The sequence below is a fragment of the Botryllus schlosseri genome, chromosome 15, assembly GCF_051294905.1.
Source record: "Botryllus schlosseri isolate E-star chromosome 15, Bs_hap1, whole genome shotgun sequence".
NCBI classification, from domain to species: domain Eukaryota; kingdom Metazoa; phylum Chordata; class Ascidiacea; order Stolidobranchia; family Styelidae; genus Botryllus; species Botryllus schlosseri.
In genome coordinates this window covers 16,978,614-16,996,245 of record NC_137250.1, presented here as the reverse complement: position 1 = coordinate 16,996,245, position 17,632 = coordinate 16,978,614, and the positions used below count along the sequence as shown (strand labels likewise).

The 17,632-nt window shown below is 43.1% G+C and overlaps 7 non-coding genes across 7 annotated transcripts; 3 read left to right on the top strand and 4 right to left on the bottom strand.

Annotated features, from left to right (window-relative positions):
* Window positions 1–264: 264 nt before the first annotated feature.
* Window positions 265–337, bottom strand: Trnam-cau (transfer RNA methionine (anticodon CAU)). Its single transcript has one exon. It is a non-coding gene; the product is annotated as a tRNA-Met (tRNA).
* Window positions 338–1,106: 769 nt separating this feature from the next.
* Window positions 1,107–1,179, top strand: Trnam-cau (transfer RNA methionine (anticodon CAU)). Its single transcript has one exon. It is a non-coding gene; the product is annotated as a tRNA-Met (tRNA).
* A 4,568-nt stretch (window positions 1,180–5,747) lies between these two features.
* Trnam-cau (transfer RNA methionine (anticodon CAU)) lies at window positions 5,748–5,820 on the bottom strand. Its single transcript has one exon. It is a non-coding gene; the product is annotated as a tRNA-Met (tRNA).
* Window positions 5,821–6,589: 769 nt separating this feature from the next.
* Trnam-cau (transfer RNA methionine (anticodon CAU)) lies at window positions 6,590–6,662 on the top strand. The gene has a single exon. It is a non-coding gene; the product is annotated as a tRNA-Met (tRNA).
* Window positions 6,663–11,230: 4,568 nt separating this feature from the next.
* Window positions 11,231–11,303, bottom strand: Trnam-cau (transfer RNA methionine (anticodon CAU)). The gene has a single exon. It is a non-coding gene; the product is annotated as a tRNA-Met (tRNA).
* A 769-nt stretch (window positions 11,304–12,072) lies between these two features.
* Trnam-cau (transfer RNA methionine (anticodon CAU)) lies at window positions 12,073–12,145 on the top strand. Its single transcript has one exon. It is a non-coding gene; the product is annotated as a tRNA-Met (tRNA).
* Window positions 12,146–16,723: 4,578 nt separating this feature from the next.
* Trnam-cau (transfer RNA methionine (anticodon CAU)) lies at window positions 16,724–16,796 on the bottom strand. The gene has a single exon. It is a non-coding gene; the product is annotated as a tRNA-Met (tRNA).
* Between the last annotated feature and the right edge of the window lie 836 nt (window positions 16,797–17,632).

Genomic DNA, 17,632 nt, shown 5'->3' with positions numbered 1-17,632 from the left:
TACGACATAAAAGACACAATGCGATGTATAATGAATAAAGATCAGGATGTCGAAAGGACCAATTATGGTCTCTAATGCGACATCCCCACCTCGGCCGAGTGCCTGATGTGACGGTGTTCGAGTTTCATCTTGAGATCTCTGTGTGTCTGAGTCGAAGAAAAGAATCGACGCTCTTTGTCAACTTCCTTCTATAGTCCTTCTGTTGACAATCGGGCCACGTTCACGTCGATGGTGCATTTACACTGCGGCATCCCCACAAAAGGTTTCCTCGAGTGAGGATCGAACTCACGACCTTGAGATTATGAGACTCACGCGCTGCCTACTGCGCCATCGAGGCTTTGTGTAGCAGAGGATGGTTTCGATCCATCGACCTCTGGGTTATGAGCCCAGCACGCTTCCGCTGCGCCACTCTGCTGTTGGAGGAGCTGCAAATCCATATCATGATACTCAGCGAACACTAAAATTCTATCTTGTAGAACGTGGTTGCACGGTGCCTTCGGAATGGTATCTTGATCTTTGTTGGTTTATCAGCGGCTCTTGACCTTTATCGTGCTGGCCTTCTTCTGAGCGACGAGATTTTAAGGCATAATCACATTTTGTCTTCTGCGTTGATATATCGCAGAAGTGTTCAACCGGTTTCCTATTCACGGCCGCATTTCGATGATGTATAAACGGCATACATCCATGTTAAATTGGCTACCGGAGGACTTCCAATCGCGAAGAGCCCTTGTGTTCTGAGTTATCACTCTTTTCTTGTGAAATAAGCTGCGCCCGAACGTTTTTAATCGTAGAATCATAATATAGAAGGAGAATCGTCGTCGCGTAGTGGCGCAACGCGAGAAAATTTATCCATATTCTTGAATGAATTTCGTAAATAATATCGGTATAGTTTCAAGTCAAGTCAAGAACCGCTGATAAACCAACAAAGATCAAGATACCATTCCGAAGGCACCGTGAAACCACGTTCTACAAGATAGAATTTTAGTGTTCGCTGAGTATCATGATGTGGATTTGCAGTTACTCCCAACAGCAGAGTGGCGCAGCGGAAGCGTGCTGGGCTCATAACCCAGAGGTCGATGGATCGAAACCATCCTCTGCTACATAAAGCCTCGATGGCGCAGTAGGCAGCGCGTGAGTCTCATAATCTCAAGGTCGTGAGTTCGATCCTCACTCGAGGCAACCTTTTGTGGAAATGCAGCAGTGTAAAATCACCATCGACGTGAACGTAGCTCGAATGTCAACAGAAGGACGTATACAAGGGAGTTGATAAAGAGCGTCTAATCTTTTCTTAGCATCAGAGACACAGAGATTTCAAGATGAAACTCAAACACTGTCACAGCGGGCCCTCAGCCGAGGTGGATGTCACATTAAGAGACCGTAATTGGTCGTTTCGACATCCTGATCTTTATTCATTATACATCGCATTGTATCTTTTATGTCGTATTATCGATATTGTGTCTTGTGTCTTGGGCAGAAGAAAATATAAAAGCCTCCGTTGGTCTTTTCGTTTTACCAAAGCGTTTGTCCGAACACACATCCATATTCTCAAGTCAAGTGGCCAAGTGAGATGATCCAACACAACCAGAAGATATGACCACAAATTCATACGAAACAAATATTCAATTGAAATAAACGAGTGAAACAACTACCATTTCTCACATTATCACAATGCAGCCAAGCTCAATATGTAACTTATCTGTGGACTCCATTGCTCTGTGTTATCTTAGTATTATCTAATATCTCATGATGAAGTCTTTGCTTATCTTGGAATAAGCAAATTCTACTTGTAATTGTGTAGATGCGGAATTGTGCGACGGTCTACAGGTATAGCCTAATTCAAGTATTTAGTGAGTTTGAACTAAAGCGTCGATCGAGCCAGTGTTGGGATGACTCGAGTCATGACTTGACTCGAGTTAGACTCGAGTCACCTTTTTCGCATGACTTGACTTGACTCGAGTCACTTTGCTAAAATGGCTTGTCTTGACTTGACTCGGCGTATCGGAAATGTGAATTGACTCGAGACTCGGATCAAAATTCACGAGTCAATTTCAAATCATCAAACTATCGTTGTCGATAAAAATCACTGTATCTTGCATATATTTGGATTGTCCGCGAAACGCTGGTGTAATCCGTGAGAGCGACCAATCATTCAATGATCGTGCGTTTTACTGAGCCTCCATTGTTCTCTCACAAATAAATTGACCGCACGCGAAGTGATCGAAGCCAGGGCTTTGGAGCCGGAGCCGGAGCCCGGAGCAGGAGCCCCGGAGCCGTGCATTTTCACCGGAGCTGGAGCCGGAGTTCTACATAAAATTCAGCCGGAGCCGGAGCTGGAGCCCGTTATTTGACGAGTAGCTCCGGCTCCGACCTATTTCATAAGATGCTATTATATATGCAACAACCACATCTGCTGATTTATCATAATTGAACAGCAGGCCTGAATTTTAATGCTGTGCACAGCAATGGCATAGAGTAAAGTTCGTTCTAGTGCAACTATGACAACAATTGACAAGTATTCAGTATGACGTCACAAGCCGGCACGGCGGCACCTATATGTCTTCGTTGCTACATCGGATGTTACTGACGGCTGATATTTTAGATTACTATAGATAACTAACCTATGGGTAGATTAGTAATCTATATAAACCAAGAAATGGCCAACCTTTCGGCTAAAGGGGCACATGCAATTGATGAACGAGTGCGCGGTCCACTAGCCACGCCAAGCGGGTAAAATTTTCGAAGTTTATAAATAAACAAGGTCAATAATATTATTACTTGAGTATTGCGGGTCTATTGTATACCGCCCGCTAGGCTCAGTTTGCAAGGACACGACTATTCGGCGTCTGGCCACATCGATACCGAAGGTCTCCGATAATATGCGACGATCATTTTGTGTCTACATTTCACCGTCGACGATCTTTATGCGAGCGCAAACGCGAAAAGACTTTCTCCCGTAATTGCGAATACAGTTCGACTCAATCGGGTAAATTAGGCGTTTTTTTTTTCATTTTTAGTAGGGGGTAGGCTATCAAGCAAGAAATCGTGTGACAATTAAACACGCAAAGCGTGAAGAAAACTTTCGCTACTATTTAAGTTTATTGTAATGTACGACGATTTACTGAAAATATGATTGGACCCTGGATCTGCCAATGCGTCGGAACTGATATTTTAGTCATCAACATCCCAAGTGTCGCAGCCAGAATTGTAATTTTTGGTTTGCATTGCAATTTCACAATCTGAGCAATTCATTTTCGATAATATAATAGGAGATTAGCTCGCGGGTCACGCAAAACCCTCTCTCTGGCCACATTTGGCCCACGGGTTGGCCACCCCTGATACAGACAGGCCCATTCGATAATTTCAGAGCCGGAGCCGGAGCTGGAGCCGGAGCAGTGGTAATAATGCGGCTCCGGAGCTGGAGCCGGAGCTAATGTATGATAGAAGAGAGCTCCGGAGCCGGAGCTGGAGCAGTTTAAATTTACGGCTGCTCCAAAGCCCTGATCGAAGCTTACAGCTCAAGTTGTCGTAAACTATACTAGTTTAGTTAAGTAATTTAACAGCAAAAGGTTTATTTCTGTTCTCTGTTCTTACCTTAGCCAACCCTCTTGTTTTATTGAAATTGTTGAAATTGAATGAAGTTTATATAGTCCTCAACCATAGGCGTTGGCTGGGATTGTATCACATCAATTTGTAAATGGTAACCTATTGCATCTTATCAATTCGTTTCTCTATTCTCTATTTTGGCTAGTAACTGTAAACTAAGGCTATGCAATTACTTGCGTAGGTCAGCTGTTCTGCGTATATGTGAACGATACAGCGCCTTCTTGCATGTATATTTAACTGAATATTCGTTCATCGGTTCAAAATCAATGACTACTCAATCTGTATTTCAGACAGCTAGTAAAATGAAAATGATGTAATCATGCCGCATACATCGAAAAGGCAACTTGACTTGAATTGTGACTTGACTCGTGACTTGACTTGACTTGAATCGACTTGACTCGAGTCACCTCTAAAAATCAAGTGACTTGACTTGACTCGAGTCCCCTTCGAAAATCGATTGACTTGACTTGACTCGAGTCAAAATGTGCAATGACTCGAAATGACTCGTGACTCGAAGGTAGTGACTTGATCCCAACACTCGATTGAACAGTATCGTGACTTTATTTGATCTTCTCATATACTCACGAGACAGAGAATGGGATATCGAAAAAAGAGAAAACTCAATTTGACGCAACGTAGCCTATAATCATAAGGTAGCGAGCTCTGATATGGATACTCTCCTTGACGGTATTGGAGCGTATTTCCCAAGACATCAAGCACAAGCCTCAACACAAACATGTGGATTTTTCACCCTTTCGAGAAACTGGAGCCTCTGGGCCCTTTGTGTCATCTCTCAAAAACGATTTCTGCCAGCTAGAGTTTTTCACTCGCGGAAAATACGCTGTATTTTGGATATGAGTGCAGAACAGTTCTTAGGACCTGGCCATCCAAGCACTATGGTAGGCGTTATTGTACAAAATCTGCCGAGAAGCGTTATAGTGAAATAATTGGGATCAAAACGAGGGAAAACAGTTGCCTTTTAAATGAGAAACTTCATAGCCTAACAGCTATGCTAGCTAATTTGCTGCACATTTGAACGGAATATTCCAATGTTTCTTCATCTTCTTTTTGTAGAGCAATTTTCGGTGGGCTTGTGCGAATGAACTTTATTTTCCAAAAAAAGTGCGAATGAAGCTCAAAAAGGTTGGAAAGCACTGACCAATATTATTTACGAAATTCATTCAAGAATTTTTCGCGCGTTGCGCCACTACGCGACGACGATTCTCATTCTATATTCTGATTCTACGATTAAAAACGTTTGGGCGCAGCTTATTTCACAAGAAAACAGTGATAGCTCAGAACACTAGGGCTGTTCGCGATTGGAATTCCTCCGATAGCCAATTTAACATGGATGTATGCCGTGTATACATAATCGAAATGCGGCCGTGAATAGGAAACCGGTTAAACACTTCTGCGATATATCAACGCAGAAGACAAAATGTGATTATATTTTAAAATCTCGTCGCTCAGAAGAAGGCCAGCACGATAAAGGTCAAGAACCGCTGATAAACCAACAAAGGTCAAGATACCATTCCGAAGGCACCGTACAACCACGTTCAACAAGATAGAATTTTAGTGTTCGCTGAGTATCATGATGTGGATTCGAAGAACCTCCAACAGCAGAGTGGCGCAGCGGAAGCGTGCTGGGCTCATAACCCAGAGGTCGATGGATGCTATGTATACATAAAGCCTCGATGGCGCAGTAGGCAGCGCGAGAGTCTCGTAATCTCAAGGTCGTGGGTTCGATCCTCTTGACTTGACTTGAGAATATGGATATTTGTTCGGACAAACGCTATAGTAAAACGAAAAGACGAACGGAGGCTTTTATATTTTCTTCTGCCCAAGACACAAGACACAAGACACAAGACACAATATCGACAATACGACATAAAAGACACAATGCGATGTATAATGAATAAAGATCAGGATGTCGAAAGGACCAATTATGGTCTCTTAATGCGACATCCACCTCGGCCGAGTGCCTGATGTGACGGTGTTCGAGTTTCATCTTGAGATCTCTGTGTGTCTGAGTCGAAGAAAAGAATCGACGCTCTTTGTCAACTTCCTTCTATAGTCCTTCTGTTGACAATCGGGCCACGTTCACGTCGATGGTGCATTTACACTGCGGCATCCCCACAAAAGGTTTCCTCGAGTGAGGATCGAACTCACGACCTTGAGATTATGAGACTCACGCGCTGCCTACTGCGCCATCGAGGCTTTGTGTAGCAGAGGATGGTTTCGATCCATCGACCTCTGGGTTATGAGCCCAGCACGCTTCCGCTGCGCCACTCTGCTGTTGGAGGAGCTGCAAATCCATATCATGATACTCAGCGAACACTAAAATTCTATCTTGTAGAACGTGGTTGCACGGTGCCTTCGGAATGGTATCTTGATCTTTGTTGGTTTATCAGCGGCTCTTGACCTTTATCGTGCTGGCCTTCTTCTGAGCGACGAGATTTTAAGGCATAATCACATTTTGTCTTCTGCGTTGATATATCGCAGAAGTGTTCAACCGGTTTCCTATTCACGGCCGCATTTCGATGATGTATAAACGGCATACATCCATGTTAAATTGGCTACCGGAGGACTTCCAATCGCGAAGAGCCCTTGTGTTCTGAGTTATCACTCTTTTCTTGTGAAATAAGCTGCGCCCGAACGTTTTTAATCGTAGAATCATAATATAGAAGGAGAATCGTCGTCGCGTAGTGGCGCAACGCGAGAAAATTTATCCATATTCTTGAATGAATTTCGTAAATAATATCGGTATAGTTTCAAGTCAAGTCAAGAACCGCTGATAAACCAACAAAGATCAAGATACCATTCCGAAGGCACCGTGAAACCACGTTCTACAAGATAGAATTTTAGTGTTCGCTGAGTATCATGATGTGGATTTGCAGTTACTCCCAACAGCAGAGTGGCGCAGCGGAAGCGTGCTGGGCTCATAACCCAGAGGTCGATGGATCGAAACCATCCTCTGCTACATAAAGCCTCGATGGCGCAGTAGGCAGCGCGTGAGTCTCATAATCTCAAGGTCGTGAGTTCGATCCTCACTCGAGGCAACCTTTTGTGGAAATGCAGCAGTGTAAAATCACCATCGACGTGAACGTAGCTCGAATGTCAACAGAAGGACGTATACAAGGGAGTTGATAAAGAGCGTCTAATCTTTTCTTAGCATCAGAGACACAGAGATTTCAAGATGAAACTCAAACACTGTCACAGCGGGCCCTCAGCCGAGGTGGATGTCACATTAAGAGACCGTAATTGGTCGTTTCGACATCCTGATCTTTATTCATTATACATCGCATTGTATCTTTTATGTCGTATTATCGATATTGTGTCTTGTGTCTTGGGCAGAAGAAAATATAAAAGCCTCCGTTGGTCTTTTCGTTTTACCAAAGCGTTTGTCCGAACACACATCCATATTCTCAAGTCAAGTGGCCAAGTGAGATGATCCAACACAACCAGAAGATATGACCACAAATTCATACGAAACAAATATTCAATTGAAATAAACGAGTGAAACAACTACCATTTCTCACATTATCACAATGCAGCCAAGCTCAATATGTAACTTATCTGTGGACTCCATTGCTCTGTGTTATCTTAGTATTATCTAATATCTCATGATGAAGTCTTTGCTTATCTTGGAATAAGCAAATTCTACTTGTAATTGTGTAGATGCGGAATTGTGCGACGGTCTACAGGTATAGCCTAATTCAAGTATTTAGTGAGTTTGAACTAAAGCGTCGATCGAGCCAGTGTTGGGATGACTCGAGTCATGACTTGACTCGAGTTAGACTCGAGTCACCTTTTTCGCATGACTTGACTTGACTCGAGTCACTTTGCTAAAATGGCTTGTCTTGACTTGACTCGGCGTATCGGAAATGTGAATTGACTCGAGACTCGGATCAAAATTCACGAGTCAATTTCAAATCATCAAACTATCGTTGTCGATAAAAATCACTGTATCTTGCATATATTTGGATTGTCCGCGAAACGCTGGTGTAATCCGTGAGAGCGACCAATCATTCAATGATCGTGCGTTTTACTGAGCCTCCATTGTTCTCTCACAAATAAATTGACCGCACGCGAAGTGATCGAAGCCAGGGCTTTGGAGCCGGAGCCGGAGCCCGGAGCAGGAGCCCCGGAGCCGTGCATTTTCACCGGAGCTGGAGCCGGAGTTCTACATAAAATTCAGCCGGAGCCGGAGCTGGAGCCCGTTATTTGACGAGTAGCTCCGGCTCCGACCTATTTCATAAGATGCTATTATATATGCAACAACCACATCTGCTGATTTATCATAATTGAACAGCAGGCCTGAATTTTAATGCTGTGCACAGCAATGGCATAGAGTAAAGTTCGTTCTAGTGCAACTATGACAACAATTGACAAGTATTCAGTATGACGTCACAAGCCGGCACGGCGGCACCTATATGTCTTCGTTGCTACATCGGATGTTACTGACGGCTGATATTTTAGATTACTATAGATAACTAACCTATGGGTAGATTAGTAATCTATATAAACCAAGAAATGGCCAACCTTTCGGCTAAAGGGGCACATGCAATTGATGAACGAGTGCGCGGTCCACTAGCCACGCCAAGCGGGTAAAATTTTCGAAGTTTATAAATAAACAAGGTCAATAATATTATTACTTGAGTATTGCGGGTCTATTGTATACCGCCCGCTAGGCTCAGTTTGCAAGGACACGACTATTCGGCGTCTGGCCACATCGATACCGAAGGTCTCCGATAATATGCGACGATCATTTTGTGTCTACATTTCACCGTCGACGATCTTTATGCGAGCGCAAACGCGAAAAGACTTTCTCCCGTAATTGCGAATACAGTTCGACTCAATCGGGTAAATTAGGCGTTTTTTTTTTCATTTTTAGTAGGGGGTAGGCTATCAAGCAAGAAATCGTGTGACAATTAAACACGCAAAGCGTGAAGAAAACTTTCGCTACTATTTAAGTTTATTGTAATGTACGACGATTTACTGAAAATATGATTGGACCCTGGATCTGCCAATGCGTCGGAACTGATATTTTAGTCATCAACATCCCAAGTGTCGCAGCCAGAATTGTAATTTTTGGTTTGCATTGCAATTTCACAATCTGAGCAATTCATTTTCGATAATATAATAGGAGATTAGCTCGCGGGTCACGCAAAACCCTCTCTCTGGCCACATTTGGCCCACGGGTTGGCCACCCCTGATACAGACAGGCCCATTCGATAATTTCAGAGCCGGAGCCGGAGCTGGAGCCGGAGCAGTGGTAATAATGCGGCTCCGGAGCTGGAGCCGGAGCTAATGTATGATAGAAGAGAGCTCCGGAGCCGGAGCTGGAGCAGTTTAAATTTACGGCTGCTCCAAAGCCCTGATCGAAGCTTACAGCTCAAGTTGTCGTAAACTATACTAGTTTAGTTAAGTAATTTAACAGCAAAAGGTTTATTTCTGTTCTCTGTTCTTACCTTAGCCAACCCTCTTGTTTTATTGAAATTGTTGAAATTGAATGAAGTTTATATAGTCCTCAACCATAGGCGTTGGCTGGGATTGTATCACATCAATTTGTAAATGGTAACCTATTGCATCTTATCAATTCGTTTCTCTATTCTCTATTTTGGCTAGTAACTGTAAACTAAGGCTATGCAATTACTTGCGTAGGTCAGCTGTTCTGCGTATATGTGAACGATACAGCGCCTTCTTGCATGTATATTTAACTGAATATTCGTTCATCGGTTCAAAATCAATGACTACTCAATCTGTATTTCAGACAGCTAGTAAAATGAAAATGATGTAATCATGCCGCATACATCGAAAAGGCAACTTGACTTGAATTGTGACTTGACTCGTGACTTGACTTGACTTGAATCGACTTGACTCGAGTCACCTCTAAAAATCAAGTGACTTGACTTGACTCGAGTCCCCTTCGAAAATCGATTGACTTGACTTGACTCGAGTCAAAATGTGCAATGACTCGAAATGACTCGTGACTCGAAGGTAGTGACTTGATCCCAACACTCGATTGAACAGTATCGTGACTTTATTTGATCTTCTCATATACTCACGAGACAGAGAATGGGATATCGAAAAAAGAGAAAACTCAATTTGACGCAACGTAGCCTATAATCATAAGGTAGCGAGCTCTGATATGGATACTCTCCTTGACGGTATTGGAGCGTATTTCCCAAGACATCAAGCACAAGCCTCAACACAAACATGTGGATTTTTCACCCTTTCGAGAAACTGGAGCCTCTGGGCCCTTTGTGTCATCTCTCAAAAACGATTTCTGCCAGCTAGAGTTTTTCACTCGCGGAAAATACGCTGTATTTTGGATATGAGTGCAGAACAGTTCTTAGGACCTGGCCATCCAAGCACTATGGTAGGCGTTATTGTACAAAATCTGCCGAGAAGCGTTATAGTGAAATAATTGGGATCAAAACGAGGGAAAACAGTTGCCTTTTAAATGAGAAACTTCATAGCCTAACAGCTATGCTAGCTAATTTGCTGCACATTTGAACGGAATATTCCAATGTTTCTTCATCTTCTTTTTGTAGAGCAATTTTCGGTGGGCTTGTGCGAATGAACTTTATTTTCCAAAAAAAGTGCGAATGAAGCTCAAAAAGGTTGGAAAGCACTGACCAATATTATTTACGAAATTCATTCAAGAATTTTTCGCGCGTTGCGCCACTACGCGACGACGATTCTCATTCTATATTCTGATTCTACGATTAAAAACGTTTGGGCGCAGCTTATTTCACAAGAAAACAGTGATAGCTCAGAACACTAGGGCTGTTCGCGATTGGAATTCCTCCGATAGCCAATTTAACATGGATGTATGCCGTGTATACATAATCGAAATGCGGCCGTGAATAGGAAACCGGTTAAACACTTCTGCGATATATCAACGCAGAAGACAAAATGTGATTATATTTTAAAATCTCGTCGCTCAGAAGAAGGCCAGCACGATAAAGGTCAAGAACCGCTGATAAACCAACAAAGGTCAAGATACCATTCCGAAGGCACCGTACAACCACGTTCAACAAGATAGAATTTTAGTGTTCGCTGAGTATCATGATGTGGATTCGAAGAACCTCCAACAGCAGAGTGGCGCAGCGGAAGCGTGCTGGGCTCATAACCCAGAGGTCGATGGATGCTATGTATACATAAAGCCTCGATGGCGCAGTAGGCAGCGCGAGAGTCTCGTAATCTCAAGGTCGTGGGTTCGATCCTCTTGACTTGACTTGAGAATATGGATATTTGTTCGGACAAACGCTATAGTAAAACGAAAAGACGAACGGAGGCTTTTATATTTTCTTCTGCCCAAGACACAAGACACAAGACACAAGACACAATATCGACAATACGACATAAAAGACACAATGCGATGTATAATGAATAAAGATCAGGATGTCGAAAGGACCAATTATGGTCTCTTAATGCGACATCCACCTCGGCCGAGTGCCTGATGTGACGGTGTTCGAGTTTCATCTTGAGATCTCTGTGTGTCTGAGTCGAAGAAAAGAATCGACGCTCTTTGTCAACTTCCTTCTATAGTCCTTCTGTTGACAATCGGGCCACGTTCACGTCGATGGTGCATTTACACTGCGGCATCCCCACAAAAGGTTTCCTCGAGTGAGGATCGAACTCACGACCTTGAGATTATGAGACTCACGCGCTGCCTACTGCGCCATCGAGGCTTTGTGTAGCAGAGGATGGTTTCGATCCATCGACCTCTGGGTTATGAGCCCAGCACGCTTCCGCTGCGCCACTCTGCTGTTGGAGGAGCTGCAAATCCATATCATGATACTCAGCGAACACTAAAATTCTATCTTGTAGAACGTGGTTGCACGGTGCCTTCGGAATGGTATCTTGATCTTTGTTGGTTTATCAGCGGCTCTTGACCTTTATCGTGCTGGCCTTCTTCTGAGCGACGAGATTTTAAGGCATAATCACATTTTGTCTTCTGCGTTGATATATCGCAGAAGTGTTCAACCGGTTTCCTATTCACGGCCGCATTTCGATGATGTATAAACGGCATACATCCATGTTAAATTGGCTACCGGAGGACTTCCAATCGCGAAGAGCCCTTGTGTTCTGAGTTATCACTCTTTTCTTGTGAAATAAGCTGCGCCCGAACGTTTTTAATCGTAGAATCATAATATAGAAGGAGAATCGTCGTCGCGTAGTGGCGCAACGCGAGAAAATTTATCCATATTCTTGAATGAATTTCGTAAATAATATCGGTATAGTTTCAAGTCAAGTCAAGAACCGCTGATAAACCAACAAAGATCAAGATACCATTCCGAAGGCACCGTGAAACCACGTTCTACAAGATAGAATTTTAGTGTTCGCTGAGTATCATGATGTGGATTTGCAGTTACTCCCAACAGCAGAGTGGCGCAGCGGAAGCGTGCTGGGCTCATAACCCAGAGGTCGATGGATCGAAACCATCCTCTGCTACATAAAGCCTCGATGGCGCAGTAGGCAGCGCGTGAGTCTCATAATCTCAAGGTCGTGAGTTCGATCCTCACTCGAGGCAACCTTTTGTGGAAATGCAGCAGTGTAAAATCACCATCGACGTGAACGTAGCTCGAATATCAACAGAAGGACGTATACAAGGGAGTTGATAAAGAGCGTCTAATCTTTTCTTAGCATCAGAGACACAGAGATTTCAAGATGAAACTCAAACACTGTCACAGCGGGCCCTCAGCCGAGGTGGATGTCACATTAAGAGACCGTAATTGGTCGTTTCGACATCCTGATCTTTATTCATTATACATCGCATTGTATCTTTTATGTCGTATTATCGATATTGTGTCTTGTGTCTTGGGCAGAAGAAAATATAAAAGCCTCCGTTGGTCTTTTCGTTTTACCAAAGCGTTTGTCCGAACACACATCCATATTCTCAAGTCAAGTGGCCAAGTGAGATGATCCAACACAACCAGAAGATATGACCACAAATTCATACGAAACAAATATTCAATTGAAATAAACGAGTGAAACAACTACCATTTCTCACATTATCACAATGCAGCCAAGCTCAATATGTAACTTATCTGTGGACTCCATTGCTCTTTGTTATCTTAGTATTATCTAATATCTCATGATGAAGTCTTTGCTTATCTTGGAATAAGCAAATTCTACTTGTAATTGTGTAGATGCGGAATTGTGCGACGGTCTACAGGTATAGCCTAATTCAAGTATTTAGTGAGTTTGAACTAAAGCGTCGATCGAGCCAGTGTTGGGATGACTCGAGTCATGACTTGACTCGAGTTAGACTCGAGTCACCTTTTTCGCATGACTTGACTTGACTCGAGTCACTTTGCTAAAATGGCTTGTCTTGACTTGACTCGGCGTATCGGAAATGTGAATTGACTCGAGACTCGGATCAAAATTCACGAGTCAATTTCAAATCATCAAACTATCGTTGTCGATAAAAATCACTGTATCTTGCATATATTTGGATTGTCCGCGAAACGCTGGTGTAATCCGTGAGAGCGACCAATCATTCAATGATCGTGCGTTTTACTGAGCCTCCATTGTTCTCTCACAAATAAATTGACCGCACGCGAAGTGATCGAAGCCAGGGCTTTGGAGCCGGAGCCGGAGCCCGGAGCAGGAGCCCCGGAGCCGTGCATTTTCACCGGAGCTGGAGCCGGAGTTCTACATAAAATTCAGCCGGAGCCGGAGCTGGAGCCCGTTATTTGACGAGTAGCTCCGGCTCCGACCTATTTCATAAGATGCTATTATATATGCAACAACCACATCTGCTGATTTATCATAATTGAACAGCAGGCCTGAATTTTAATGCTGTGCACAGCAATGGCATAGAGTAAAGTTCGTTCTAGTGCAACTATGACAACAATTGACAAGTATTCAGTATGACGTCACAAGCCGGCACGGCGGCACCTATATGTCTTCGTTGCTACATCGGATGTTACTGACGGCTGATATTTTAGATTACTATAGATAACTAACCTATGGGTAGATTAGTAATCTATATAAACCAAGAAATGGCCAACCTTTCGGCTAAAGGGGCACATGCAATTGATGAACGAGTGCGCGGTCCACTAGCCACGCCAAGCGGGTAAAATTTTCGAAGTTTATAAATAAACAAGGTCAATAATATTATTACTTGAGTATTGCGGGTCTATTGTATACCGCCCGCTAGGCTCAGTTTGCAAGGACACGACTATTCGGCGTCTGGCCACATCGATACCGAAGGTCTCCGATAATATGCGACGATCATTTTGTGTCTACATTTCACCGTCGACGATCTTTATGCGAGCGCAAACGCGAAAAGACTTTCTCCCGTAATTGCGAATACAGTTCGACTCAATCGGGTAAATTAGGCGTTTTTTTTTTTCATTTTTAGTAGGGGGTAGGCTATCAAGCAAGAAATCGTGTGACAATTAAACACGCAAAGCGTGAAGAAAACTTTCGCTACTATTTAAGTTTATTGTAATGTACGACGATTTACTGAAAATATGATTGGACCCTGGATCTGCCAATGCGTCGGAACTGATATTTTAGTCATCAACATCCCAAGTGTCGCAGCCAGAATTGTAATTTTTGGTTTGCATTGCAATTTCACAATCTGAGCAATTCATTTTCGATAATATAATAGGAGATTAGCTCGCGGGTCACGCAAAACCCTCTCTCTGGCCACATTTGGCCCACGGGTTGGCCACCCCTGATACAGACAGGCCCATTCGATAATTTCAGAGCCGGAGCCGGAGCTGGAGCCGGAGCAGTGGTAATAATGCGGCTCCGGAGCTGGAGCCGGAGCTAATGTATGATAGAAGAGAGCTCCGGAGCCGGAGCTGGAGCAGTTTAAATTTACGGCTGCTCCAAAGCCCTGATCGAAGCTTACAGCTCAAGTTGTCGTAAACTATACTAGTTTAGTTAAGTAATTTAACAGCAAAAGGTTTATTTCTGTTCTCTGTTCTTACCTTAGCCAACCCTCTTGTTTTATTGAAATTGTTGAAATTGAATGAAGTTTATATAGTCCTCAACCATAGGCGTTGGCTGGGATTGTATCACATCAATTTGTAAATGGTAACCTATTGCATCTTATCAATTCGTTTCTCTATTCTCTATTTTGGCTAGTAACTGTAAACTAAGGCTATGCAATTACTTGCGTAGGTCAGCTGTTCTGCGTATATGTGAACGATACAGCGCCTTCTTGCATGTATATTTAACTGAATATTCGTTCATCGGTTCAAAATCAATGACTACTCAATCTGTATTTCAGACAGCTAGTAAAATGAAAATGATGTAATCATGCCGCATACATCGAAAAGGCAACTTGACTTGAATTGTGACTTGACTCGTGACTTGACTTGACTTGAATCGACTTGACTCGAGTCACCTCTAAAAATCAAGTGACTTGACTTGACTCGAGTCCCCTTCGAAAATCGATTGACTTGACTTGACTCGAGTCAAAATGTGCAATGACTCGAAATGACTCGTGACTCGAAGGTAGTGACTTGATCCCAACACTCGATTGAACAGTATCGTGACTTTATTTGATCTTCTCATATACTCACGAGACAGAGAATGGGATATCGAAAAAAGAGAAAACTCAATTTGACGCAACGTAGCCTATAATCATAAGGTAGCGAGCTCTGATATGGATACTCTCCTTGACGGTATTGGAGCGTATTTCCCAAGACATCAAGCACAAGCCTCAACACAAACATGTGGATTTTTCACCCTTTCGAGAAACTGGAGCCTCTGGGCCCTTTGTGTCATCTCTCAAAAACGATTTCTGCCAGCTAGAGTTTTTCACTCGCGGAAAATACGCTGTATTTTGGATATGAGTGCAGAACAGTTCTTAGGACCTGGCCATCCAAGCACTATGGTAGGCGTTATTGTACAAAATCTGCCGAGAAGCGTTATAGTGAAATAATTGGGATCAAAACGAGGGAAAACAGTTGCCTTTTAAATGAGAAACTTCATAGCCTAACAGCTGGCTATGCTAGCTAATTTGCTGCACATTTGAACGGAATATTCCAATGTTTCTTCATCTTCTTTTTGTAGAGCAATTTTCGGTGGGCTTGTGCGAATGAACTTTATTTTCCAAAAAAAGTGCGAATGAAGCTCAAAAAGGTTGAAAAGCACTGACCAATATTATTTACGAAATTCATTCAAGAATATGGATGAATTTTTCGCGCGTTGCGCCACTACGCGACGACGATTTTCATTCTATATTCTGATTCTACGATTAAAAACGTTTGGGCGCAGCTTATTTCACAAGAGAACAGTGATAGCTCAGAACACTATAGGGCTGTTCGCGATTGGAATTCCTCCGATAGCCAATTTAACATGGATGTATGCCGTGTATACATAATCGAAATGCGGCCGTGAATAGGAAACCGGTTGAACACTTCTGCGATATATCAACGCAGAAGACAAAATGTGATTATATTTTAAAATCTCGTCGCTCAGAAGAAGGCCAGCACGATAAAGGTCAAGAACCGCTGATAAACCAACAAAGGTCAAGATACCATTCCGAAGGCACCGTACAACCACGTTCTACAAGATAGAATTTTAGTGTTCGCTGAGTATCATGATGTGGATTCGAAGCACCTCCAACAGCAGAGTGGCGCAGCGGAAGCGTGCTGGGCTCATAACCCAGAGGTCGATGGATCGAAACCATCCTCTGCTATGTATACATAAAGCATCGATGGCGCAGTAGGCGAGTCTCGTAATATCAAGGTCGTGGGTTCGATCCTCTTGACATGACTTGAGAATATGGATATTTGTTCCGACAAACGCTATAGTAAAACAAAAAGACGAACGGAGGCTTTTATATTTTCTTCTGCCCAAGACACAAGACACAATATCGACAATACGACATAAAAGACAAAATGCGATGTATAATGAATAAAGATCAGGATGTCGAAAGGACCAATTATGGTCTCTTAATGCGACATCCACCTTGGCCGAGTGCCCGATGTGACGGTGTTCGAGTTTCATCTTGAGATCTCTGTGTCTCTGAGTCTAAGAAAAGAATCGACGCTCTTTGTCAACTTCCTTCTATAGTCCTTCTGTTGACAATCGGGCCACGTTCACGTCGATGGTGCATTTACACTGCTGCATCCCCACAAAAGGTTGCCTCGAGTGAGGATCGAACTCACGACCTTGAGATTATGAGACTCACGCGCTGCCTACTGCGCCATCGAGGCTTTATGTAGCAGAGGATGGTTTCGATCCATCGACCTCTGGGTTATGGGCCCAGCACGCTTCCGGTGCGCCACTCTGCTTCGGGCGATTATAGATTTCTCATCATGGTATATATGAACGCTTTAATTCTAACTCGTAGAAAGTGGTTGCTCGATGTCTTCGGAATGGTAGCTGGATCTTTATTGGTTTATCAGCGGTCCTGAACCTCTATCCAGGCGACTTCTATCCGAGCGACAAAAATGTGAGGTATGATCAAATCTTTTCTCCTGCGTTGACACAATAGCGTCAACCTGGTACGCGGGGTCTACTGAAGTAAAAGTAAAACTAACCTTCTATATTTCTACACAATTATAAGCATCAGTAGCTAATTCCAAGACATCTCTAAACTGCTTCATGTAGAAATGGGTAATATGGAGATCTTAAAAGTACTGAAGTCGCATACACGGAGTGGTCTACAGCCGGGCTCTTCAACCGGGTATATCGTACACCTGAGGCCTAGAGTGCACCTTAATTTTTATTGGGTGTACCAATCGGATGTGGTATACCAGATCCGCATTACCATGGACCGATGACTAGCTATCACAATAAATAGACAAGTTCCTGCAGCAGAACAGGTTGAACGGATGTGCATTATCGTACAATGTTCATATCAATTTCAACTCGTATATTACATTTCTTTGTGATGTGTTGTGTTTCTCCTCGTCATTTAACCGTTGGTAATGGACTTATTGATTCCTCTTGGAGGGTAACAGGATAGAGTTAACATGTGTTCACCTTGCGATTTCTGCCTATAATGATTGTCGAGGAAACCGCCGCGATAGCTTATACATACATTTTG